The sequence below is a fragment of the Balaenoptera physalus genome, assembly GCF_965194825.1.
Source record: "Balaenoptera physalus genome assembly, chromosome: X".
NCBI classification, from domain to species: domain Eukaryota; kingdom Metazoa; phylum Chordata; class Mammalia; order Artiodactyla; family Balaenopteridae; genus Balaenoptera; species Balaenoptera physalus.
Genome location: NC_138903.1, coordinates 122,784,386 through 122,811,040, shown reverse-complemented (window position 1 = coordinate 122,811,040; position 26,655 = coordinate 122,784,386). Strand labels below are relative to the sequence as shown.

At 38.7% G+C, this 26,655-nt stretch overlaps 2 long non-coding RNA genes across 4 annotated transcripts in view; both read right to left on the bottom strand.

Annotated features, from left to right (window-relative positions):
• LOC309652033 overlaps positions 1–26,655 on the bottom strand; it is a 1,052,931-nt gene that overhangs the window by 535,964 nt on the left and 490,312 nt on the right. The gene's annotated exons all lie outside the window — the stretch shown is intronic.
• Positions 4,064–26,655, bottom strand: part of LOC309652030 — a 156,568-nt gene continuing 133,976 nt past the window's right edge. For 2 of the 3 annotated variants that reach the window (XR_014258514.1, XR_014258515.1), the window contains one exon: positions 4,064–9,458. This is a non-coding gene — a long non-coding RNA (uncharacterized lncRNA). The remainder of the gene's footprint in view (positions 9,459–26,655) is intronic. The other variant, XR_014258516.1, reaches the window with a different exon arrangement.

Below are 26,655 nucleotides of genomic sequence, written 5' to 3'. Positions count from 1 at the left end.
AAAAAAAAATAAAAGTGTGTTTGTTCAAAATAAATAAATAAATAACTTGCCTAACTGCTTAGGAAAGTTATTTCTCCTTTCTATGAAATGAAAAATGATCTATAAGGGCACTTAGTATTGACTACAAATTCCAGTTCTGTCAGTGATGGTATTTGGGGCATGAGGGGCACCCAAGTTAGGGACCTTTTGGTTAATTTCCCTGGGCCATATAGAGCAAAGTGTTCTCTCAAATACTCTCTGGAAATTCGGAGCCTCAAATATGTTTGTCACCTTCCCCCAAGTCATCACATTTATTAACATCCTTGTCATATTTTTCTAGAAGCAGGAGCTTCTAGCAGATCTTCTCCCTTTGTGAAAGGATGTATTTCTGTGTGAGGTGGATCTAGGCCACCTTAGTCTGTCCTCTAATGTTCACCTCAGTAGCACTCCACCTGGTTGATAATATCTTTGAGGCCAACTTCCTGTAATGTTTTTCTTTTTTTTTTTTTTACTTTAGGAGCATTGTATAATAAAAACACCATTAAAGATGCAAAACCAAAGTGAGCCATGAAGCACGACACGATGGGGCCTATCAGCATTCCTAAGTGTGTTCAAGGCAAAAGCATTTCAGAGAGAGGTAAACAACAGTCATTATAGCTATCTTTGTTGACCTCTGACTATATATGCCAGTCACTGCCATATATAGTGTTTGATATACATTAATTCTCATAAAACTTCTGTCATGTTGACATTATTATCTCCCTTTTACAAATGAGGAAAGAGGTTCACCTAAATTAAATGACTTTCTCAGGGCAACAGCTAGTAAGTTTCAGAGCTGGATTTGTATCCAAAATAAAGTGGGCTTTTTTTGGTTTTTTGACTCTATTTTCTTCTTAGTAATACTGCATACATTTATGATTTATATGTATTAAAAAGGATAAAATAAGTTTGGACTCCTCTCTCACACAACATGAAGTTCTGCATGATCTAAAGATAAAAATGTTGAAGTAAAATATATATATTTTTGAAAACTTATGTATAATCTAGGAGTCCAGAAAACTTTCTATGCAAGCTGGAAAACCTAGACACTCTAGAGAAAGAACTGACATATTTGAGTGCTTAAAACTTAAAATGTAATCATATGGCAAACGTAAAGGTAAATAAAACCAAAAGACAAATAATAGAGGAACATATATTTGTAATACACATGACAGATAAAGGGTTCAATATCCAACATATAAAAAATGTCCTACACATTAACAAGAAAAGACAAACAACCTAATTGAAAGTGGTTAAAAAGGGTAAAAAGGGCTGTTCAAGGAGGCAGAAAACCACCTTACCAATAAACAAGTGAAATTACTCAACTTTACTAGCAATTAGGCATATTGAAAATAAAATAACAAGGGAATATCACTTTAAGACCATTAAACATGTTATCACACATTGCTGGAGGGTTGTGGAGGTTAATATGTTATCTCATACATTTGCTGAGGGAAATGTGCAGTATATTAAAGCCATTTGGAATTCAATCTGGCAACCTCTATTAAAATTAAGAATTTACATAAACTTTAACTTAGCAATTCCATTTCCGGGGCCTTCTTCCATAGAAAATAAGAGCACAGGTATATAACAGTGAATATGAACAAAATAAATTATACGTATATATTCAGATTAATTGTAACATTTTTTCTAGTAGCCAAAAAACTGGAATCAACTTGAATGTCCTCAGTAGAGGAATGGTTTAATCAGTTGTCTTTCACTCAAACCATTGCATTTTACATAACTAGTTTAAAAAGTGTGTTAAGTCTATACCAGATGATGTGGAAAACATTTCTCTGAAATGTTTCTAAGTGAGAAAAACTATGTGCAGTAAAGAGTAAAATAGTGCCCCTATACGTTTTTATGCATACGTATGTATGTTACATTATTTATGAGCATGGACAAAGATATGCAAAGATTCACACCAGGCTTTTAACATTGCTTATCCAGTGGAGGAGTGGCTAATGAAATGTAAAAATCCTATAGTCGTACAGGTTTTCTCAACATTTATGTATATGTATGTATGTGTGTGTGTATATATATATATATATATATATATATATATATATATAATTCTCAACATTTATATATAATTACTTTATGTAAATGCACAAGTAAATTACATATATGTAGAGCCAGGTACAGAAAGATAGTTGCCGAAAGTGTGCATATCATAGAGTGTTCTGAGTTTTTAGTGTTTAGGGTTCTTTTTTTTAACTTTCTTTCTTGTACTTTGAGTTTTTCAAAATAAAAATTTTACATGATTTTAAGTTTAACATTTTCTAAAGCAAACATTATAGAGCAGGTTAAGGAAATGATCCAGTATCTACAGAATGATTTGATTGTTCAGTCCTCCAGTAGTTCATCAAACTACATTGAGCAGCAACCATGACATTGTGTCAGGTGTGTTAAAGTGGTTGGGATTACAGAGATGAATGAAATATGCTCCTTCTTGTTGTATATTACAACAAGACAAACATATAAATGAACAATTCTAATACAATATGGCTATTGCTTTAATATAAGAATTTGTAGGACAATAGGAGCAATGAACCCTGCAGGCATTGGTGGTAGAGAGGCTTCAGAGGGAAAGAACCATTTGAGCTTAGCCTTAAAGACTGGGGATGCTTTCATCACTCACCAGCCTTAGGTGGGGAAGGGAAAGCAATCCCTTCAAAGAGGAAGGAATCAACATCTAGTCCTATTTCATTCATCAAGAATGTGGAGGAGGAAGTAAACAGTTTATTATTTATAGTCTTAAATGATGGTAATGTGGAAGATGGGCAAATGGAACAAGAGACTTTGGAAGAGTCCTGATCAGGAACTAATAAAATGAGAAACTGCTTTGAAAAATGCCAGCAGGTTTTTCTGAGGGAAGAAGAACTCAAAGCTGCATTTAATGAAAGGAAGCAACTGTCAAAGCAATCTAACTAAGTTCAGTACATTAGGTTTGCAGTTAGGGAAGAAATATGGGTTGCTGTTCATTTAGAACCTGTGGAAGAGGTTGGAGGAAAGAGGATAGGTATTCAAGCAATGATTCATTAGGTAGAAAGAAGAGAATGTTAGAAATCAGACACTACTGCCACTTACTGAATAAATTAATCATAAGCCATATACAGACACTTATTATAAAGTATCTAAAGGTACCAGAATGCTTGACCATTGAGGTAAAGTGCCCCAAAATACTGTGTCTTCAAGGAAAACACAAGGATTCAGTACTCATGGGTTAGCAGCAGTTAACATAAGACACACTAGCTTTTTGGGAGTAGGGGAGAAAGAAGCAAGGATTATGCATGTACGTATTTATATCATAGATGATAACAACAGAAGCCATTTAATCAAATGCTTATTATTGGTCTAATATAATGTCAGGTGTTTTACATAAATTACCTCATTTAATCCCAGAATGGCTCTAAGATATAGATACATGCTACCATCATTCCCTTTTTACAGATGAGGAAACTAAGTCTTACAGAAGCTAGAAAACGTACTCAAGGTCACATAGCTTTTAGGTGGTGAAGCTGTAAATTGAGATCGGACTTTAAGTCCTATGCTCCCAACTGCTCAACTAGACACTAAGTTATATTCCCCCTGCTAAACTCTAGTCCCAGCCATCATCATATCACACCTGTATTGTCCCAACAGCCTGTCACCCCTCTGGTCCTACACAGTTCACAACATCCAGTGAACTTTCTAAAACATAAATCAGACTACATCACTTTCCTTTATCAAACCATCCAGTGGCTCTCCACTGCACATCAGATAAAATCCAAGTTCTTACCCTGCAAGTCTCTATGCGACCACATCTCTGCCAGCCTCTCCAGTCTCGGTCGTCGATCTCCGCTCTGCCCCTCTCTAACTGTACTCCGGTCACTCACCCTTCTGCTGTTCCTCAACACACTGTTCTTGTTCTGGCCTCATGGCATTGCTACTTGCTATCCTACCTAAAATGCTCTTCTTCAAAGTCTTCACACAGCTGACTCCACCTCATTATTCAGATCTTGATTCAAATATCAGCTCCTCAGAGAAGGTTCCCCACACCAACAACAATAACCACCCCTTCGCCCATGAAAATATAAGTTACTTGATGACAGGAACTATTGACTTTATGTTCTTCACTGTAATTCCAGAACCAAGAATAATATCTGACACATACTAGGCACTGAGGACATATTTGTTTCCTGAAATACTGGTATCTTTCTTAAAGTGTCATATTCATATGCTTACGATTATATCTACATATATATATTTGTGGATATGTGAGCTTCTTGTCACCTCACAGAAGTGGAATGTACATCCCCCACCCAAATTTTGGTTTGAATGTCAAGACTAATGATGCCACACATATACCAAGAAGGTATGAAAAGGATTATTACTCACATAACGAGTTATGCATCAAAAATGCAGTTAGACCAAAAAAAAAAAACAAGAAAAAAATGGTAACTGTGAGGTGATGGGTAATTAGATGGTCGTGGTTCTTTCATTCTATAGATATAGGTATAGATATAGAAATAATCGAAACATCAAGTTCTACACCTTAAATATATACAATTTTTATTTATCCATTATACCTCAATAAAACTGAAAAAAATGGTATCAGTCTCAATGACAACTTACCCATGGTGTTTGTCTGATAAGTAAAACATTGCATTGTTTATTTAATTGAATTTGGACTTGTTTATGTAAGCCATTATGACACCTGCAGCATGAGACCAATAAGAGAGGTGAATGTTCCATTGAATATCTAGTACTATCAAGAGCTAGTACTGTATATTCTGAGAAGTGAAATGAGTGCCTTAGTCTCTATCAATGTGTACAAGTTCAAAGAAGATAAAGAGTGCTATGGTGAGACACTGTATTGTGGCTTTAATATGTGCAGAAGATGTGTGACCTTGATTTATATTTTGGGTATCCGTGAGGCAAGAGTTTCTATGAGTTCTTTACCCCAAATGAGGCAACCTCGGAAAAGGAATTGTTTTCACTGGCCAGAACAGATGGTCAGACCACTGGCAGTGGCCCAAAGATCTATAAAAATGTGCAGATGAGGCCAATTGTTGGCCAAGACATCCAGTGCTAAGATAACTGCCTAAAGTTTGGCCAATTGAGCTGACCCTTGTGTCCTGTCCTTTATCAGGAACATTCTGATTAAGAGATGAGAAGAAGCAAGAGTCAAGCAAGCTCCATTAAGTGTGATAGTGACAATGCCATTGGTTAAGTGAATGAACTCCCTTTGGTATTCACTGTGTTGATCCTAAGGGGCTCCCCAGGTATCCAAGTGTTCTAAGAGATGACCTCCTCTAGCACTGTGGCATCCGGCAAGGGACCAAGCACAGGGGACATTACCCTCTCCTGAAAGTAGGGTATGCAGAGGGCCCAGGTTCAGCTCCATCCTGTAGCAAGGAGGCCTCACGAGCTGTGCTGGGCTTGCAGAGTGCTGTTTCCATGATCAAAGGCCTAATGGGCAGCTGTATACTGAGGGTCACAGGTTCAGGACCTGAGATAGTCTATATTTTCAGGAAAGTCCAGTATGTACCCACCAATTGCTACACTAATGGCATATAGCATTGGGCCAAGGAAGGTAGTTCCTTGTATCAGAAGCCCATGCAACTAACGGCCATCACTGATGGTAGAGGGACTCCAAGATATATGAGAGAAGGTTGCTAAAGCTTCCACAGTGAAGGAATCTCGGGGGGCCGTAACAGGAATGCCTGTTCTATGGCAATTCAGGCAGATTCTAGTATCTTTTGTTACAGGGGGTCTCATTCAAGTTGGGCCTATTTGCAAGTTACAGAACAAAAAAGCTTTGTAAATGAGGAATGTTGCCTCCAGAATCTAAAAATGTCGAAAACATGTTGGGCTTGTTTTAACAATGTGGGTACTAAGAAGACTAAAAGCTGTTTCTTGACACTGTCAGGACTGGAGCAGCCCTCAGCTTACTAAATAATTTTCAGGAACTTAACTGAAGTGGTGGGGCCCTGTACTATATGTGTCATGTGAATCTCCTCAAAGGAGGATGTCATCAGTGTGATGTCGTAACTGTGTACCTGAAAAAAGTTAGAGCTGGTTAAAATATTGCCTGTGAAGGCTATGTGAGATGGCAGGCGTGGAGACTGAGCCCGTTGAGTACCCAGGTGAAGGTGTATTGTGTCCCTTTAAAGGTGAAGGTTAACTGCAGCTGAGAGGTTGTTGAAATAGGCACTGAATAGAACATGCTAGCCAAATACTTTGCTATGACTACAAAGTATTTACCAGTAACTTATTGGGTGGAATCAGTAATTTCAATAATATATATGGAGCCCTAGTGGGTGGGGCCATGACGCCAAGGGTACGAATTCACACTGAGGCACCGGTCCTGTTTTCCAGGTTTAAGAACAAGTAAAACTTGGCTGTTAAATGCAGCAGAAGTGGGGATAACCACACCTTCTCTAAATAGGTCTTATATAATGGGTTTCAATCTGTGAAAACCCTGCTTTCATTTAGATTGAACCTTTTTTAAAAAACTGAGGTGAAAGGTATTATTTTAACTAGGGGGAAAGGTCCATAGGGTCACATATTTTTCAAGCTGATTATAAGGGCCAGAGACTTAACTTTTACTTATTGGGTCAGATTCTCCACGTGCACTAGAGGATATTTTAGGGTAATGGATGTTTTGGCTATGGGAAAGTTAGGCACGGAAATAATTCGGATGGTTCAGGTTAGGCATATCTGTTTCTATTTTATGTTCATCTACTCCCTGGCTGGGAGTAGATGAACATAAAATGTGGGCCAGATGTGGGCCAGAAGGGGAAGGGGAATTAATGAGGCTTCAAAACTGTCAATTGTCAAACATCAAAAGTGGAATCAGATTATTACACACTGCCACCACCCACACATCACCCCTCTCCCCATCTGGGACCTCCCAAACACACACAGAAACACCAAGTCCTTTTCCTCCTCACCAGCAGGATAAAGTGTTCAGGAAGAAATCTGTCTTCAGAGCTCAGTCCTCACCCAGTCTTTATTCCCAGTGTCTGGCTAACTATGGGCTGGCTGGTCTGGGCCCCAAACTGGCAGGATACTACCTCCCTCCCTTCTCACATGCCTGCCCCTTCCTGCCTTCCTTCGCTCCCCATCATCGAAGAACAGACAGAGATACACACACATCTTTTTACAGCTTGTTGATCAATAGCTGAGTGCTTTATTTGGGCTCTATACAGGTGACCATTTGTGTTTGATCTCTACACAAATGACCATTTCTCCAGTGCTTTTTCTGGAGAGACAACAGAGACAGCAAGGTCTCAGTCACCTGATAGACACAGGGAAGCACTTTATAAACTGCTGGAAGAGCTCTCTGGGACTTTTTCATCCTCCTCTGGCTTTTTATCCTTTTTTTTATTCCGCCAGTTGTAGAAGACTAGTATCATTAACTTCTTCTCTTTTTTAGATTTTCTCACACTCTGCTGAGGGGTTGATTTTGCCTCTTTGACTGTCTTCCATACCTGGTAGGAAAACAAAGTGATACAGAAAGATATTGATTTGGGGAAAGAGGATGGGAAGGAGAACTTTGAGAGAATGGGTGTGGATTGAGAAGGGGTTTGTGCCAGGGAAGGGCAGGGTAAGTCTTGGGTGGGGGATGAAGAGGAGGCACATGAGTAGGGTAATTTGACCTTCTCACCTTCATAGTCCTGGGGTTGATAAGGGGTCTTCCTCTTCTCTGCCCTGTGACCCTTGGCGTTTGTTGTTCTGAACTTGCAGTTTGTATCTCTGAATCGGAGTTAGGCTCCTGTGGTTTCTCAGTTACCTCTGCCATGTTGTAGCAACAGTGTGATCTACTCCAAGGCTCCTGGCCTCTCTATATATACCCTGCCAGGACAATGAAGAGCCACACCCATCAGCTTTGATTGGTCAGCAAGGAATCCCTCCAGCCAATGGTAGCCCTGGGGTGGCTTGACATCACAAAGCACCACCCTTGAAGATACATGGGGGGAGGGGAGGGGTGCAGAGGAGTCTAGGTGCTCTCGTTAGAGAAAGGGAGTGCTTCTTCAACACCCATTAAAGAGCCTTCCCAAATTGACCTTCCACTCTTCCTCATCTTCTCTGGTTCAATTCTTGTGGTGTACATGTTAGGGAGAGGGTGTTCTCTCCAAACCATTCCACATGGCCACCCCCATTCAGTGTTTAATTCTGTTGTCTCCCAGATCTCATCACCTAGTATTGTGTGGTTTTTTGAAAACTTTTTATTTTAGAACAGTTTTAGATTTACAGAATAATTGTGAAGATCATATTCATATACTCCACAACCAATTTCCCTTATTAACATTGTACATTAGTATGGTACAATTGTTCAACTTAGTGAACCAACACTGAAACAGTATTATTAACTAAAGTCTGTACTTCATCAGATTTCCTTATTTTTTACCTAATGTTCTTTTTCTGTCCCAGGATCCCATCCAAGATTCTACATTAAATTTAGTCATTCCATGTTATAACTTCTTAGGCTCCTCTTGGCTGTGACAGTTTTTTAGACTTCTTGTTTTTGAAGACTTTGACAGTTTGGGGTTTTGGGTTTTGTTTTTTACATTAGATCTGCAGATGTTATTGCTCTTATAGGTAAACGTTTTTATAAGTTTTTTCTTCCAGAGAACCTCAAATCAAGTCAGTACCATCAGTGTTATGGACTTCCCCATGGCAACAGTTGAACTAATCTCTTGGCTTTGTCACAGAGGTGACACAGATGTTTTTCTCTAGAGGTCTGAGGATCAGGATCATTTTTATTTATGACAGAGGCACAGGGGCAGCAGCAGAAGCATTTTGTAAGGTACTAGTGAGCTATTTACTTTTAGAAGTATGACTTCAGCATCCCACATAGTTAACTGCTCTTCCTCCACACGAGTGACCATCCAATGGACATGTATATTGAACAGACTGTCAGTCTTTCTCCTGAGCTCTATATAGAAAGGGGGCCAACATGTGATTGAGACACAACCAGTGTTCACAAGGTAAGAGTCATTTCTTTGAGGTTAGTGTCAGTCACACCTTATTTTGGTATTGAAACACGTGATTCAATCTGAGAATCACAAATAGGTCCAGGTTGAGACACACGATTCAGGACTGCTTTAAGGAGGGTCCCAATCCAATAATCCTCTCACTATATGCCAAGTGGCTAAACTGACTTATGTTGGTCAAAGCTTTAGCAGACACTCAGTAGGACTAACAAATGCAGCACAAAGAAGCAAGTTAAAAGCACAAGCTAGCCAGCAGGCAGTAGCCCAAGCGCATGTTCACCAGCATACAGCAGAGCCAGTTAGAAAGCCAAAGCAAGAGAAGAAAGACCCCTGGTGGTAAGGGATAGCACCTTGATGTCCTGCTTACAGGGCCAACTGTTGTAATCACGCCACAGAGACAGGATGGATCCTTCAACCAAAATTCGGTTTGGATGTCGAGACTGATGACACATACACCTAGAGAGCATGAAACAATGTATTACATAAGGAGGCCTTCTGGGGAGAGCAGGGCAGGCTCTCACGCAGGTTCACGAACGGCTTAAGAGAGCAGAAGAAGGAGCTGGCTTGGCTTTTATGGTGGTAAGGGGATGAAGCTGGAGTGTTCCCACACACAGGTCAGGGCTCTCACAGTCTGAACTTCCTCCTGGCTCGCAGAAGAGAGAGTACCTGAGCTTTCTTATCAGATATAGGTAAGTAGGGGAAGAGGAAGTGGTAGGGCTCTTTTATAGAATAATGTTTTGTAAATGCAAGGTGTTTAGCACAGTTTAGAATTCTCATAACCATTATAACCACACTTCTCATATGGTTTTCAGTTAAACTGCGTTTCACTAGATTAGTATTTCCCAAATTATGGTCCTTTAAATATTATTTAAGGTGGCTTAGAATTATCTTGATTCATCACAGAGAAACTGTGTAGAAAGAGAAAAGACTGCTAGCATCAGGAGGTCTGACACGCTGGTCACAAAAGAGCAGACTTAATTGTACTATCTGCTGAATTATGAGGGGTTTCTAACATTTTTCCCATCCTGGGTGATTACTATAGCATCCAAAGACTGTAATAATAATTACAGAAACTAACATTTATTGACCACTAACTCTATGTAGGAATTATGCTAAATATTCATATACATAGTTAATCCTCGTCACAACCCTATTGAGATAAGTGGCAAAAAAGCAGTTTCTGTCATTTCTGCCAGGACATCTCCATTCCAATTGCAGAAGCAGAAAGGAGCATATAGGAGGGCACATGGAAATATTTATGGGCCAGGCTCAAAAGGGGTATGCATTACTCCTGCTCCCATTTCATTGGGAAAAACTCACATAGCCACATTTAACTACAAGAGAAAATGAGAAATGTAGTCTACCTAGTAGAAGAGGAGAACTTAAATGTTGGAGATAAGCTAGTAATCTCTGTCTCCACCATCCTGTTCATCACTATCCCCAATATTTACAGTACAGCCTGGCACATAGTAGGTGGCCATGAATATTTCTGTTGAATGAATGGGTTTGAATTTTTTTGGTCAGTTATGGGGATCAAAAACATATAGAACTTGGTTAAGCAATGGTTTCTTAGATATGACACAAAAAAGCACAAGCAACAAAGAAAGAGTAAATTGGACTATATCAAATTTTTAAAATGTTTTCTTCTGCAAAAAAATACCATGAAGAAAGCAAAAAGGCACACCAAAGAAAGATACTTGCAAATCATATATTTAATAAAAGTGTAGTATCCAGAATACAGAAAGAACTCTTGCAACTCAACAACAAAAATACAAACAACCCAACTGAAAATCAGGTAAAGGACTTAAATAGACATTGTGCTAATGACGATATACAAATAGCCAACAAACATATGAAAATATGCTCAATACCATTAGTCGTTAGGGAAATGAAAATCAAAACCACGATGAGATACCACTTCACACCCACTAGGAAGGCTATAACTTTTTTAAAAAGAAAATAACAAGTATTGACAAGGATGTAGAGAAATTGAAACACTCATACACTTCTGATGGGAACAGAAAATGGTACAGCCTCTGTGGAAAACATTTTGGCAGTTACTCAACAAGTTAAACATAGACTTGCCATATTACCCAGTAATTCTACTCCTAGGTATATAATGAAAAGAGTTGAAAAGGAGGGAACAAAAAAAACAGGTGAATTGAGCAACACAAAAGCAAAGGGCAGATAATGTTTCAAGAAGTAAAAAATGGTCAACTTTATTAAATACCTTTTACAGGTAATATAGGGACAGACAAATGACTATTGAACTTGTTAGTATAGAGGTCATTGGTAAATTTGATAAAAAGGAAATTGAAAGAGTGGAAAATATTTTAATATAAACCTAGATGTGTATTAAGGAGAAAATGTGAGATCAGAAAGTGAGGGGCAGATAGACAATCTCTTTTGAGAGTTTTGGCGCTAAGGGGAGGAGAAATATGGGACTATACCTGGAGGGGGATTTGGTATTAAGAGAGTGTATTTTTAAGAGGGTAGATTCTAGAACACATCTAGCCAATATAAATGACTGAATGAAATTGATGATATAAAACACCAAAGGGATAATTGCAGAAGAAAAAATATTAAGAAAGCAAGAGGGGTATTCAGAGCACTAGTAGATGGGATCCGTAGCAAATGTGGAAATGTTGGCTTTACATGAGAACAAGTAATATTTATAGATTTTACAGTGGAGAAGGAAACGATTATGGTATGATTACAAATGCAGGTAAGATGGTAGATTTGGTGGGGAAGATATAAAAGAATTTTCTCTTGACTCTTCAGTTTTCTCAGTGAAGGATGAGATAAGGGCATAAAATAACAAGAGTGAGGGTAGGGTTTTGAGAAATTGAGGAGAAGATAAAGTATTGGATATTCATTTTGTATAATGGAAATGGGTGTATAATATGGAAGGATTGATAATTTAAGATATGTGGTCAAGAATTTAAGGTGAGATCAGTTAGCTTTGTCTTGTAAATTTCTACAGCAATATCCATCACTTGTATATAGGAACAAAGTAGGTAGATAGCTAAATTTAACAAGGGTTGTGGTTTTGCCAGGGAAGTACTAGGGTGGGAAAGTGAGTAGGGAGATGAAGGTTTATGAAAGTAAGTGATACTAATGATAAATTGTCAAGCAATGAGGAAATGAGAAAAGAGAAATGTGGCTGATGCTGAAAAGTAGTAGAATTCATAGATTGGAGTTCAAAATTGAAGAATTTTTAGAGTTGGGTGTGTGTAGGTGTGTGTACCTGCATGTGAGAGAGGTTATTTTGCTAGGAAGAATAATCAGTTGTAGCCCAAGAGATGTATGTTTCAAAATCAGGATTTCAGAGTTGCTATAATTTTTGAGAATGTCAATGTCTAGTGCATGAGCATTAGAGTGAGTGGCTTAAGTATGATGGAAGAAAACTATCATTGGAATTGAGGGCGTGAAAGATTTGCAAAGCCAAAAATGCTGAATGAATATCCACATAGATGACAGATGTTGAAGTTGCCAAGATGGTGGCAGTAATAAAAGTGGAGAAGAAGAAGACTCAGGAAAGCGTCTAATGAATGAAGGTAAAGACATAAGATGGGGTAGCACATGATATTATCTAATAGCAAGAACTACAAATGAGCTCTGAATTTTGAAAGAGAAAGGAGCAGAAATGGTTTGAAAGTGACGATGAGGAGCAGCAACCTACTCCACTTGGACTCCTTGGGGTATGTGAGGAAAACTAACGTTTGCTCAAGAGGACTGCAGGGGAAGTGATTTCCTCAAGGCACAGCCATATTCCAGTTATAAAACAGAGATTAAGGGAATGCTGAGAGAAGAACTTGAAGCTACTGGGGAGTTTCTTAATGATAGACTATGAGTTCCAGAGGGCAGGAAAGAAGGGCTTATGAAGTTGGGGAGAGAGTTGGGTCCAATTTTGTCAAGTGCAGAGCAATATGTGAATAAGGGTCTAGTTAACGATGGATAATCTGCAGGGTGGTGACTGAAGTAAAAGTGGTAAGACAAGACGGACCTTGTGACTGCATGGCAGATTGGGAGGTGAGTAAAGCCCTCCAGACTGGAGATTGCTTAATCTAGGCTGACCTAGAACTAAGAAGAGTCCAGAAACACCCATTGAAACCTGTTTCCTCTAAATATCATGTATCCTGTATGATGATCCAGCATTTCAAAGACAGACTAGTAAGGACATCTAAGAGGGTAGATTTGAAAGGAGAGGAGTGTTTGCTTAAGAGTGTGAGTGTGTATGAAAAATATCAACAGCAAATTCTAATGTCAGAGGGTTGCTACTATAGGCTTATGGAGCCGTGCACTATTCTTGGACAACCCAAGATGCCTGCACAGATGTGGCCCAGATGCAAGCACCGACACTTACTGGGCACCTGCAAAGCCAAAGCTGGGGAAGACGGAAGGCCAAGGGGAAGTGGTATTATCCCAATACAGGAATGTATTTACTTAGGCTTCCTAAATGGCAGGTGGACAAAAAATGGAAGAAAGGAAAGTAAGCTTCTTTTTGCCTAACATCTCTCCTCAGGAAGAAGTACTTGGAGTTGTATTTCCTACATAAATTCACCTGCTAAAACTCCAGGGAGCTCATCAGTGGGCAGATGTTCCCACCTAAGTATGGTTACCAGCAAACATTTAATCAAAATCATGGCTGCATCTGGCTCACATTAAAAGGGTTCTCCTTGTCATTGTCTTTTAAAAGAACAATTCCCCATGCTTATAAATCCAGACTCAGAACATCAATTCAACCTACCTCAGGAGCCTTGTGGCTACACCTTCTTGCTGGGAATCAGCACAGTCCCCAGAGAATCAATTTGAGGAGTACTGCCAAAGTGTTTTCATTTTCAGTGTTTATCCACTGAATGTCCAGGAGTGAAGAATAGACAGGGCAATACAATCCTAAGATTCAATTTCTTTCATCAAATACAAACAGCGTATATGAGCATCAAGGCAAGAGGATGGAGAACTTTAACTGAAATTCCAATAGAGATCTAAGCGCAAATCCTGGAACCATCCTATGCTAGCATTGTGAGTTAGGATAGGTACTTAACCACTCTAAGCCTGTTTTCTGATCTCTAAAAAAAATAGAAGGATAATATCTCATACAGCTGTTGTAAAGATCAACTTAAATAATTCATGTAAAGAATATAGCACAATAACCTACAGAATGGGAGAAAATATTTGTAAATCATGTATCTGATAAGGGATTTTTATTCAGAATATATAAAGAACTCTTACACGTCAGTGATAAGAAGGTAAATAACCCAACTTTTAAAATGGGCAGAAGATCTAAATAGACATTTCTCCAAGGAAGATATACAAATGGTCAGCAAGCACATTAGAGATGCTTGACATCATTATTCATCAGGAAAACACAAATCAAAACCACAGAAAGATACAACTGCATACCCATTAGGACGGCTAGAATCAAAAAGTCAGATAATCATAACTGTTGGTGGGGATTTAGAGAAATCAGAACCATCATACACTGTTAGTGAGAATGTAAAATGGTGCAGCTGCTTTGGAAAAGTTTGATAGTTTCTCAGAGAGTGAAACAGTGTTACTGTATGACCCAGCAATTCCACTTGTAGGTATATTCCTAAGATAAATGAAAATATATGTCCACACAAAAACTTGTACATAAATATTCATAGCAGCAATATTCATAATACCCAAAGATGGAAACAACCCAAATGCCCATCAACTGATGAATGGATAAACAAAATGTGGCAAATCCATACAACAGAATATTATTCAGACATCAAAAGGAATGAAGAACTAATATATGCTACAACATGGCTGAACCTTAAAAACATTATGCTAAGTGAAAGAAGTCAGTCACAAAAGACCACATATTATGTGATTCTATTCATATGAAATGCTCAGAACAGGCAAAACTATAGAGACAAAATAGATCAATAATTGCTTAAGGCTGAGGCAGAAGTTGTTGGGAGCGTAGGGGATTAATAGCTACAAGATAAAAGGGTTTCTTTTTGAGGTGTTGAAAATGTTCTAAAATAGACTGCGGAGGGAGCTTCAAGACGTGGGAAGAGTAAGATGCGGAGATCACCTTCCTCCCCACAAATACATCAGAAATACATCTACATGTAGAACAGCTCCTACAGAACACCTACTGAACGCTGGCAGAAGACGTCAGACCTCCCAAAAGGCAAGAAACTCCCCACGTACCTGGGTAGGGAAAAAGAAAAAAGAAATAACAGAGACAAAAGAATAGGGACGGGGCCTGCACCAGTGGGAGGGAGCTATGAAGGAGGAAAGGTTTCCACACACTAGGAAGCCCCTTCGCGGGCAGAGACTGCGGGTGGCAGAGGGGGGAGCTTCGGAGCCACGGAGGAGAGCGCAGCCACAGGGGTGCGGAGGGCAAGGCGGAGAGATTCCCGCACAGAGGATCGGTGCCAACCAGCACTCACCAGCCCGAGAGGCTTGTCTGCTCCACCGCCAGGGCGGGCGGGGCTGGGAGCTGAGGATCGGGCTTCGGAGGTCAGATCCCAGGGAGAGGACTGGGGTTGGCGGCGTGAACACAGCCTGAAGGGGGCTAGTGTGCCACGGCTAGCCGGGAGGGAGTCCAGGAAAAAGTCTGGACCTGCCAAAGAGACAAGAGACTTTTTCTTGCCTCTTTGTTTCCTGGTGCGCGAGGAGAGGGGATTAAGAGCGCCACTTAAAGGAGCTCCAGAGACGGGCATGAGATGCTAAGGCTGCTGCTGCTGCCACCAAGAAGCCTGTGTGAGAGCCCAGGTCACTCTCCACACCGCCCCTCCCGGGAGCCTGTGCAGCCCGCCACTGCCAGGCTCCCGTGATCCAGGGACAACTTCCCCGGGAGAACGCACGGTGCCTCAGGCTGGTGCAACGTCACGCCGGCCTCTGCCGCTGCAGGCTCGCCCCACATACGTACCCCTCCCTCCCCCCAGCCTGAGTGAGCCAGAGCCCCCGAATCACCTGCTCCTTTAACCCCGCCCTGTGTGAGCGAAGAACAGACGCCCTCAGGTGACCTACACGCAGAGGCGGGGCCAAATCCAAAGCTGAATCCCGGGAGCTGTGCGAACAAAGAAGAGAAAGGGAAATCTCTCCCAGCAGCCTCAGAAGCAGCGGATTAAATCTCCACATCAACTTCATGTACCCTGCATCTGTGGAACACCTAAATAGACAAGGAATCATCCCAAATGGAGGAGGTGGACTTTGGGAGCAACGATATATACATTTTTTCCCTTCTTCTCTTTTTGCGAGTGTGTATGTGTATGCTTCTGTGTGTGATTTTGTCTGTATAGCTTTGCTTTTACCATTTGTCCTAGGGTTCTGCTATCCGTTTTTTTTTTTTTTTTTAGTATAGTTTTCAGCACTTGTTATCATTGGTGAATTTGTTTCTGTGGTTGTTCTCTTCTTTCTTTCTTTCTCTCTTTTTTTTTTTCTTTCTCTTTTTTATAATTACTTAAAAAAATTTTTTTAATAATTATTTTTTGTTTTTTATTTTAATAACTTTTTAAAATTTTAATTTAATTTAATTTAATTTAATTTTTTTCTTTCTTTCTTTTTTTTCTCCCTTTTATTCTGAGCCGTGTGCATGACAGTCTCTTGGTGCTCCAGCCAAGCGTCAGGGCTGTTCCTCTGAGGTGGGAGAGGCAAGTTCAGGATATTGGTCCACCAGAGACCTCTCAGCTCCACAAAATATCAAACGGCGAAAATCTCCCAGAGATCTCCATCTCAATGCCAAGACCCAGCTCCACTAAACGACCAGCAAGCTACAGTGCTGGACACCCTATGCCAAACAACTACCAAGAAAAGAACACAACCCCACCCATTAGCAGAGAGGCTGCTAAAATCATAATAAGGCCACAGACACCCCAAAACACACCACCAGACGTGGACGTGCCCACCAGAAAGAAAAGATCCAGCCTCATCCACCAGAACACAGGCACTAGTCCCCTCCACCAGGAAGCCTACACAACCCACTGAACCAACCTTAGCCACTGGGGGCAGACACCAGAAACAATGGGACCTACGAACCTGCAGCCTGCAAAAAGGAGACCCCAAACACAGTAAGTTAAGCAAAATGAGAAGACAAAGAAACACACAGCAGATGAAGGAGCAAGGTAAAAATCCACCAGACCTAACAAATGAAGAGGAAATAGGCAGTCTCCCTGAAAAAGAATTCAGAATACTGATAGTAAAGATGATCCAAAATCTTGGAAATAGAATGGCGAAAATACAAGAAACGTTTAACAAGGACCTAGAAGAACTAAAGAGCAAACAAACAATCATGAACAACACAATAAATGAAATTAAACATTCTCTAGAAGGGATCAATAGCAGAAAAACTGAGGCAGAAGGACGGATAAGTGACCTGGAAGATAAAATAGTGGAAATAACTACTGGAGAGCAGAATAAAGAAAAAAGAATGAAAAGAATTGAGGACAGCCTCAGAGACCTCTGGAACAATATTAAACGCACCAACATTCGAATTATAGGGGTCCCAGAAGAAGAAGAGAAAAAGAAAGGGACTGAGAAAATATTTGAAGAGATTATAGTTGAAAACTTCCTTAATATGGGAAAGGAAATAGTTAATCAAGTCCAGGAAGCACAGAGTCCCATACAGGATAAATCCACGGAGAAACACGCCAAGACACATATTAGTCAAACTATCAAAAATTAAATACAAAGAAAAAATATTAAAAGCAGCAAGGGAAAAACAACAAATAACATACAAGGGAATCCCCATAAGGTTAACAGCTGATCTTTGAGCAGAAACTCTGCAAGTCAAAAGGGAGTGGCAGGACATATTTAAAGTGATGAAAGGGAAAAACCTACAACCAAGATTACTCTACCCAGCAAGGATCTCATTCAGATTTGATGGAGAAATTAAAACCTTTACAGACAAGCAAAAGCTAAGAGAATTCAGCACAACGAAACCAGCTTTACAGCAAATGCTAAAGGAACTTCTCTAGGCAGGAAACACAAGAGAAGGAAAAGACCTACAATAACAAACGCAAAACAATTAAGAAAATGGTGATAGGAGCATACATATCGATAATTACCTTAAATGTAAATGGATTAAATGCTCCCACCAAAAGACATAGACTGGCTGAATGGATACAAAAACAAAACCCATATATATGCTGTCTACAAGAGACCCACTTCAGACCTAGGGACACATACAGACTGAAAGTGAGGGGATGGAAAAAGATATTCCATGTAAATGGAAATCAAAAGAAAGCTGGAGTAGCAATTCTCATATCAGACAAAATAGACTTTAAAATAAAGACTTACAAGAGACAAAGAAGGACACTACATAATGATCAAGGGATCGATCCAAGAAGAAGATATAACAATTGTAAATATTTATGCACCCAACATAAGAGCACCTCAATACATAAGACAAATACTAACAGCCATAAAAGGGGAAATCGACAGGAACACAATCATAGTAGGGGATTTAACACCCCACTTTCAACAATGGACAGATCATCCAAAATGAAAAACAATAAGGAAACACAAGCTTTAAATGATACATTAAACAAGATGGACTTAATTGATATTTATAGGACATTGCATCCAAAAACATCCAGAGATAAACCCATGTACATATGGTCATCTTATCTTGATAAAGGAGGCTAGAGTATACAATGGAGAAAAGACAGCCTCTTCAACAAGTGGTGCTGGGAAAACTGGACAGCTACAGGTAAAAGAATGAAATTAGAACACTCCCTAACACCATACACAAAAATAAACTCAAAATGGATTAAATACCTTAATGTAAGGCCAGACACACTAAAACTCTTAGAGGAAAACATAGGCAGAACACTCTATGACATAAATCACAGCAAGATCCTTTTTGACCCACCTCCTAGAGAAATGGAAATAAAAACAAAAATAAACAAATGGGACCTAATGAAACTTGAAAGCTTTTGCACAGCAAAGGAAACCATAAACAAGACGAAAAGACAATCCTCAGAATGGGAGAAAATATTTGCAAACGAAGCAACTGACAAAGGATTAATCTCCAAAATTTACAAGCAGCTCATGCAGCTCAATATCAAAAAAACAAACAACCCAATCCAAAAATGGGCAGAAGACCTAAATAGACATTTCTCCAAAGAAGATATACAGATTGCCAACAAACACACGAAAGAATGCTCAACATCATTAATCATTAGAGAAATGCAAATCAAAACTACAATGAGATATCATCTCACACTGGTCAGAATGGCCATCATCAAAAAATCTACAAACAATAAATGCTGGAGAGGGTGTGGAGGAAAGGGAACCCTCTGGCACAGTTGGTGGGAATGTAAATTGATACAGCCACTATGGAGAACAGCATGGAGGTTCCTTAACAAACTAAAAATAGAACTACCATACGACCCAGCAATCCCACTACTGGGCATATACCCTGAGAAAACCATAATTCAAAAAGAGTCATGTACCAAAATGTTCATTGCAGCTCTATTTACAATAGCCAGGACATGGAAGCAACCTAAGTGTCCATCAACAGATGAATGGATAAAGAAGATGTGGCACATATATACAATGGAATATTACTCAGCCATAAAAAGAAACGAAATGGAGTTATTTGTAGTGAGGTGGATGGACCTAGAGTCTGTCATACAGAGTGAAGTAAGTCAGAAAGAGAAAAACAAATACTGTATGCTAACACATATATATGGCATCTTAAAAAAAAAATAAAAAGGTCATGAAGAACCTAGGGGCAAGACGGGAATAAAGACGCAGACCCAGTAGAGAATGGACTTGAGGACGCGGGGAGGGGGAAGGGTAAGCTGGGATGAAATGAGAGAGTGGCATGGACATATAAACACTACCAAATGTAAAATAGATAGCTAGTGGGAAGCAGTCGCATAGCACAGGGAGATCAGCTCGGTGCTCTGTGACCAGCTAGAAGGGTGGGATAGGGAGGGTGGGAGGGAGGGAGATGCAAGAGGGAGGAGAAATGGGGATATATGTATATGTATAACTGGTTCACTTTGTTATAAAGCAGAAACTAACACACCATTGTAAAGCAATTATACTCCAATAAAAATGTTTAAAAAAATAAAATTAAATAAAATAGACTGTGGTGATAGTTGCATGTATCTGTGAATATATTAAAAAATATTGAACTATACACTTCAAAAGGGTGAATTGTATATAATGTGAATTATGCCTCAATAAAGTTGTTTAAAAAGCCTGTGTGGTAGGTAGAAAAAAAAAAAGAGTATAGCACATAACCGAGAACATAGTAAATGCTTATTATTATTCTATCGTGATTTACTATATTCCTCTGACAAATTAGTCAGGTTCAAAATCAAACTATGCCAAGTGATTAAATTACTCGGAATGAATTAAATGTGACTCATAAATCCTAATGATTGAGAGAATGATCTTTGGAGCTAGGCAACCATAGATCTACCATCACTAACATATGACCCTGAACAAAGTAACTTCTCAATTTCCTCATCTGTAAGATGCAGGTAATAAAAGCACCTGCTTAATTTAATATAAATATTGTTAGGAGTAAATGAAATAAGGTATGTGCTTAGGCCAGCACAGTGAGTGGAACATAATTGGTCTTAGCAAAAATTAGACCTCCCTATCTTTTGCCTATTTCCCACATGTTCTAATCCCCTCAAAAGGTCTTTTCAATGTTTAATATGCTAACAATTTTTATTTTAAATGTCAAACTTTTCCTGCAAGTTGCTTCCAATATTGGTTCACTGCTTGAATAGTATCAGCTGCCAAAATGTCAATTATTCCAGAAGGCTACATTCTTAGTCTCATTGTCCTCTACCGATAACTTGTTGATGGATATAAGTCACTGATGCTGGTTGAGTTAGGAGGTATTCTTCATTTTAATCAGCCACTGGTGCATCTTTGCCATTTGCTTGGCTACCAATAAGAAAATCATTCATTGAAAAGTCAATAGAATAAAAGTGATTCAATGAATATGGCTGCCAACATTGGAAATGAAAACTACTACCAGCTAATTCAAGATTGTGCTAAAGTGAAGTCTTCCACAACCAAGGTTTTTTTTTTTTTTTTTTTTTCAGATTTACTCAAAATCAGTGACCTTAAATAACTAAAGAAAAAAATAAAACAAGATGCTAAAGAACATGTCAAGATGTGCTTGGAAATCAATACACAGTTGCTTTTAATAAAAAGAAAGGAAGACAAAACCTCCACAAAATCCCTGCTGGAACAAATCATGTTTTTCGCTCCAGGGATTAAAGAGAGGAGTAATTCTGTCACAACCAGGTATCATCCATCCAGATGTGTGAATTTTTTTCAAGTCTATGAAACCTGCAAATTCATTCAATAAACCAGAAACATTCATTTAATTTAAAGATAAACATATGTACTTTCATAATCAAGCTTAAATTATATTACAGTGGAATTAAAATACATTTTTATACCTTATAACCTTATTCAGAAATTCAGCATAGGAATTGGCTATAAAAGCCTCAGACTTCATAAATAGCTTCCAAAGTTGTGCTTTGGCTCTGGAATTTTAAGTGTTTTAAACTAACTTAACAGAAGCATTAACAAAAGGAAAACATACATTATAGGCTATTTCAGTGAAAGCTGTGCCCTGCAGCACGTCTCTAGACAGGGAATGGCGCATATCAAGTTCATTGTCTTTTTGCCAACGTGTAAGCAAGCATGTGACAGGCCAGTGTGAGAATTTAAATTCTCAGAAGAAATGTCATGATGCTGCTTCTGAGAACAAGATGACACGAAGGTCATAGCGATTGTTCTTGAGGGGAAAATCTCTTCAAAGTTTCACTCTGGTCTGCACAAGTTAGTAGTTTTATTTCCGTCCACTCTTCCCCTCCCCAGTTTTAATTCATTGGGCCACGCTCACAGCCTCAGATATACCCTACTCTCTCCTTGGCTTTGTCTTTTCTGAAATGCCCCTGTCTGTTTTCTTGCTGGGCCATGCCAATGACACTGACCGTGTAGATGCTTCTGTCTCAGAAGTCCTCAGGGTTAGGTCATCCTGCCTCACGACCATGCCCTTATCTTGAACACTTTGTTCATGTTAATAGGTATTGTCATCAGAGATTTCACCAGTGCCAGACACTGTTCTAAGCGCTTCACATGCATTACCTTAACTGAGCCAACAATCCCAAGAAGTAGATTTTCTTAGTAGCTCCATTTTACCAATAAGGCAACTGAGGCTCAGAAGGGGTTTATGTTTATAGGATATAGGATATCTGGTATTTGCCAAAGGATACAGAAAGTAGAAGAGTTGGTATTTGTAGTCAGAATCTATGATGCAAAATGTTATATAATACTGTCTCATTCATTTTTCATCCTTTGCTAAATTATAGATGAAAAACAGAGTATCTTAATTTGCATTTCTGGATTTCTACTTCAGCAGAAACAGAATGCTCCAGGAAATATGGGATGTAAGATATACTGCATATGTTTTCTTCAATTTACTCTTTAAAAAAAAAACAAACAAATTCAGAACCTTAGAAATTAGAGTTTAGGAGAAATAAAGGCAATATTACTGGACAATGTGGCTGATCTCCTCCCCAGTGACTATTCTCAGGCTCTCAGAGGTGAGATCCCCAGCCACCACCACTGCTCTCTGAACTACTACGGTTCTAAGCATCCCACCTCCTCCACAGTCATTGGTGTCCAAGGCCCTGCCACCTCAAGGCACAGCCTGGGAGGGCAGTACAAGTCCCTGACATCAGCAGAACTCATGATTCCTTGTCTTTCCTCCTCGTCTGAAAGAGTCAACCTTCTCTTCTTGAGCCACACGGCCTCCAAGCCTCCTGAGGGTTGGTCAGACTAACCTTAATTCCTTCTTCAGCCTAGACTAGATGTTGCAAACTTCAGTTCTATAAGTCACATGTAGAACTACGAGTGAAACTTTAGTTCTACAAGCCAAATGAAGATGCCTCTTTGAAATCCCTCACATTGTTCTCTCTTCTTAACATTAGTTTCCAACAATTAAAAACTGAGAGCATTAATGGAAAAACCCAGACTTACTTCCTCTTCCTACCCTCAAAGATCTGGGAACACTAGTCCACATTCTTTGCAAGGCAAAATCTCTTGGATCCAATAGTAACTGCTTTCTTTAGACAAGCCATGCACACTCCAGTTCCCCACGTTTCTTAGGTAAACTGCCTGACCTCTACAGATATTTGAGTTCATGACTTTGAATCTAGAATTTCTAAACCAAAGTCTGTTTAGGGTTGACTTCTGGGTACCGGGAAATTCTGATTTTTTGGTTTTTTGCAGGGGTGGGGGTAGTTACTGAAACATAAAAGAGCTATTAACATGCCTCTACCTAGGGATAAGCCTACATATTAGGAACAAAGTCCTGGTTAACACTCCTGGGTGGGGGAGGGGTTGTATACAGTGTCTAGCACATAGTAGGTGGTCAGTAAATATTTGGTAAATATATGGAAATGTTTGTCATTTCACTACTGTCAAATGCAATGAGAACAAATATGTCAAGTAATTTGTCAGCAATTAATCCACTTAACGCCAGTAAAATTACAACATCCTTCTTAATTGACCATATATATTTTTCTTTGGGGAGTTACCTAACCAAATATTTGCCCATTTTCCTATTGGAACATTTATATTTTCCTTATTGTTTTCTAAAAAATGTTTAGTAATTCTTGTATGATACATGCATCCTTTTTTCTGGTTATTTAACATTTCATTTTATATATGCTTTTATAGAGAAAAGTTTTAATTATTTTTATGCAGGAAGAACCTTGCATTTTTGAAGCACACTTAATCCACAATGAGAATAATAATTATAATATCAATAATAATAATATCAATAGATGTATGCATTCCTACTTTATTTTCACTACCCTTGTGGACAAATGGTAATGGTAGAAGAATAATCTAAGTAGCAGGGTGCTGGGATTACATGACTGATTACAGGTCAATTTACATAGGGAACTAAGAGTGAATTTCTGCCTTTTCCCAGTTCAGGGTTCCTTATAGGAATTGATGTCACAAGATACAGCAGGTGAGACAATATACATTTCTAACCATATAATACCTACACTACCTTAAACTAAGTCAGCGGAAGAAGAATCAGATCAACAATGCCCAAAATCTTCTTCTGGAGTCAGCAGACTCAAGTTAACTCTTCTATACAGAACACCAGTTGTGTTCCTGATGTCCTCATTGCTTTGTCAATGGCACAAATTCCTCCCAATGTCTTTCCCCTAAGTGGAACTAACTTGACCAAGTGCTGTTCTGCTTCCAATTATTCTTTACTTCTAGGACTAGCAAATTTTTCTGTAAAGAGAACAGATAGGAAATAGTTTAGTCTTTGTGAGCCATATGGTTTCTGTCACTTCTCCTCCTTCTACTCATCTTGTTCTTCTTCTTCAAAACACATTTTTCTTTATGTAAAGCAGTTATCTTGGAGAGTGGAGCATGAATAAGAATATAAACATTATTTTTTAATGGGCTGTTTCTGTTTACCTCAGGATCACCTACCTGTTCACTGCTTTTATATGTAGCCCAAATAGGGTGTAATCTATTGATTCACAAGCAGTGCTTTGCTGGTGCTGGAACAAACCAGCTTGAGAGAGTTGATTGTATATGTCTCTTCATAACTTTGTGTTTGGTGATAGTATACTGGTAGGCTGAAATTAGCCATAGTGAGAGTATTTGCTCCATGAAAATAGGCAAATGCTACAAATCAGGTGTATTAGTTTGCTAGTGCTGTAGTAATGATTACCAAAAACCGGGGGGTTTAATCAACAGAAATTGATTGTCTCATAGTTCTGGAGGTTAGAAGTCTGAAATCAAGACTGGCAGAGTTGGTTCCTTCTGAGGCTATGTGAGAAGGATCTGTTCCAGGCCTCTCTCCTTGGCTTGTAGATGGCTGTCTCCTTCCAATGTTTCTTCACATTATCTTCCCTCTATGTGTGTCTCTTTCCCTCCACATGGCATTCTTTTATTAAAGTCATGAGTCATATTGGATTAGGGGTCAAACCTACCCCAGTATAACCTCATCTTAACTTAATAATCATATCTGCAAAGTGAATATTTAGAAATAAGGTCACATTCTGAGGTACTGGACACTAGAAACTCAGCATATGAAGTTTGGGAGGATACACTTCTACCCTTAGCATCAGGTCTTTAAGTTTTTTCCGAGAAATGGTTATTAAATATTTATCAGCACACTACTGCCTACAGGCCTGAGATTGCTCTCTTCCTCAATTAGGATTCCACAGAGGGCAGAGAGGCAAGCAATTTAAAATAGAAAGGTGAACACCTGATGACTGTAAGTAACCAATGAGAACTAATGGTGCTATGAACCCACTGTTCCTCTTTCTTGAAAGAAGGAACTAAAGAAAATGTAGAGACCTGAAACCATAAAACTCCTAGAAGAAAACACAGGGGAAAAGCTCCTTGACACTGGTCTGGACAATGATTTTCTTGACATGACACAAAAAGCACAGGTAACAAAAACAAAAATAAACAAGTGGGACTACATCAAACTAAAAAGCTTCTGCACAGAAAAAGAAACAATCAACAAAATGAAAAGGCAACCTACAGAATGGGAAAAAATATTTGTAAACTATACGTTCAATAAGGGGTTAATATCCAAGATATATGAGGAACTTACACAAATCAATAGCAAAAATAATAATAACCTGATTTTAAAATGGACAAAGGATCTGAATAAACATTCCTAAAGAAGACATACAATTGACAACATGTATTTAAAAATGTGCTCAACATCACTAATCACCAGGGAAATGCAAATCAAAACTAAAATGAGATATCACCTCAAACCTGTAAGAATAGCTATTATCAAAAAGTAAAAAGATAACAAGTGTTGGTGAGGATGTGGAGAAAAGGGAACCCTCTTGCACTGTTGGTGGGAATGTAAATTGGTGCAGCCACTATGGAGAACAGAATGGAGGTTTCTCAAATAATGAAAAAACAGAACTACTATGTGATCCAGCAATTCCACTTCTGGGTATACTTTTATGAAATCAGTATCTTGAAGAGATATCTGTACTCCATAGCTAAGATATAGAAACAATCTTAAGTGTCTGTTTACAGATGAATAGAGAAAAAAATGATATATATTGATATATAATTATATATATATAGATATATATATATACACACACACAATATGGAATATTATTCAGCCTTTAAAAAAGGAAATCCTGCCTTTTGCAACAGCATGGATGAATCTGGGGGAGTTTAAATGAAATAAGCCAATAGATAAAGATGAATGCTTTATGATCTCACTTATATGAGCAATCTAAAAAAAGTCAAACTTATAGTAACAGAGAGTAGAAGGGCAGTTACCAGGAGCTGGGGGAGTGGGTGATATCAGGAGCTGTTGGTCAAAGAATACAAAATTTCAGTTATAAGATGAGTACGTTCTGGAGATCTAATGCACAGCACATTGACTACAGTTAATAATATCGTATTGTATACTTAAAATTTGCTAAGAGAATAGATCTCGAGTGTTCTCACCACAAAAAGAAATGGTAACTATGTGGAGTGATGAATAGATTAATTAGTTTGATTGTGGTAGTCACTTCACAATATATATATATATATATATATATATATATATATATATATATACACATACACACACATCATGTTGTATACCTTACATATATAAAATTTTTAT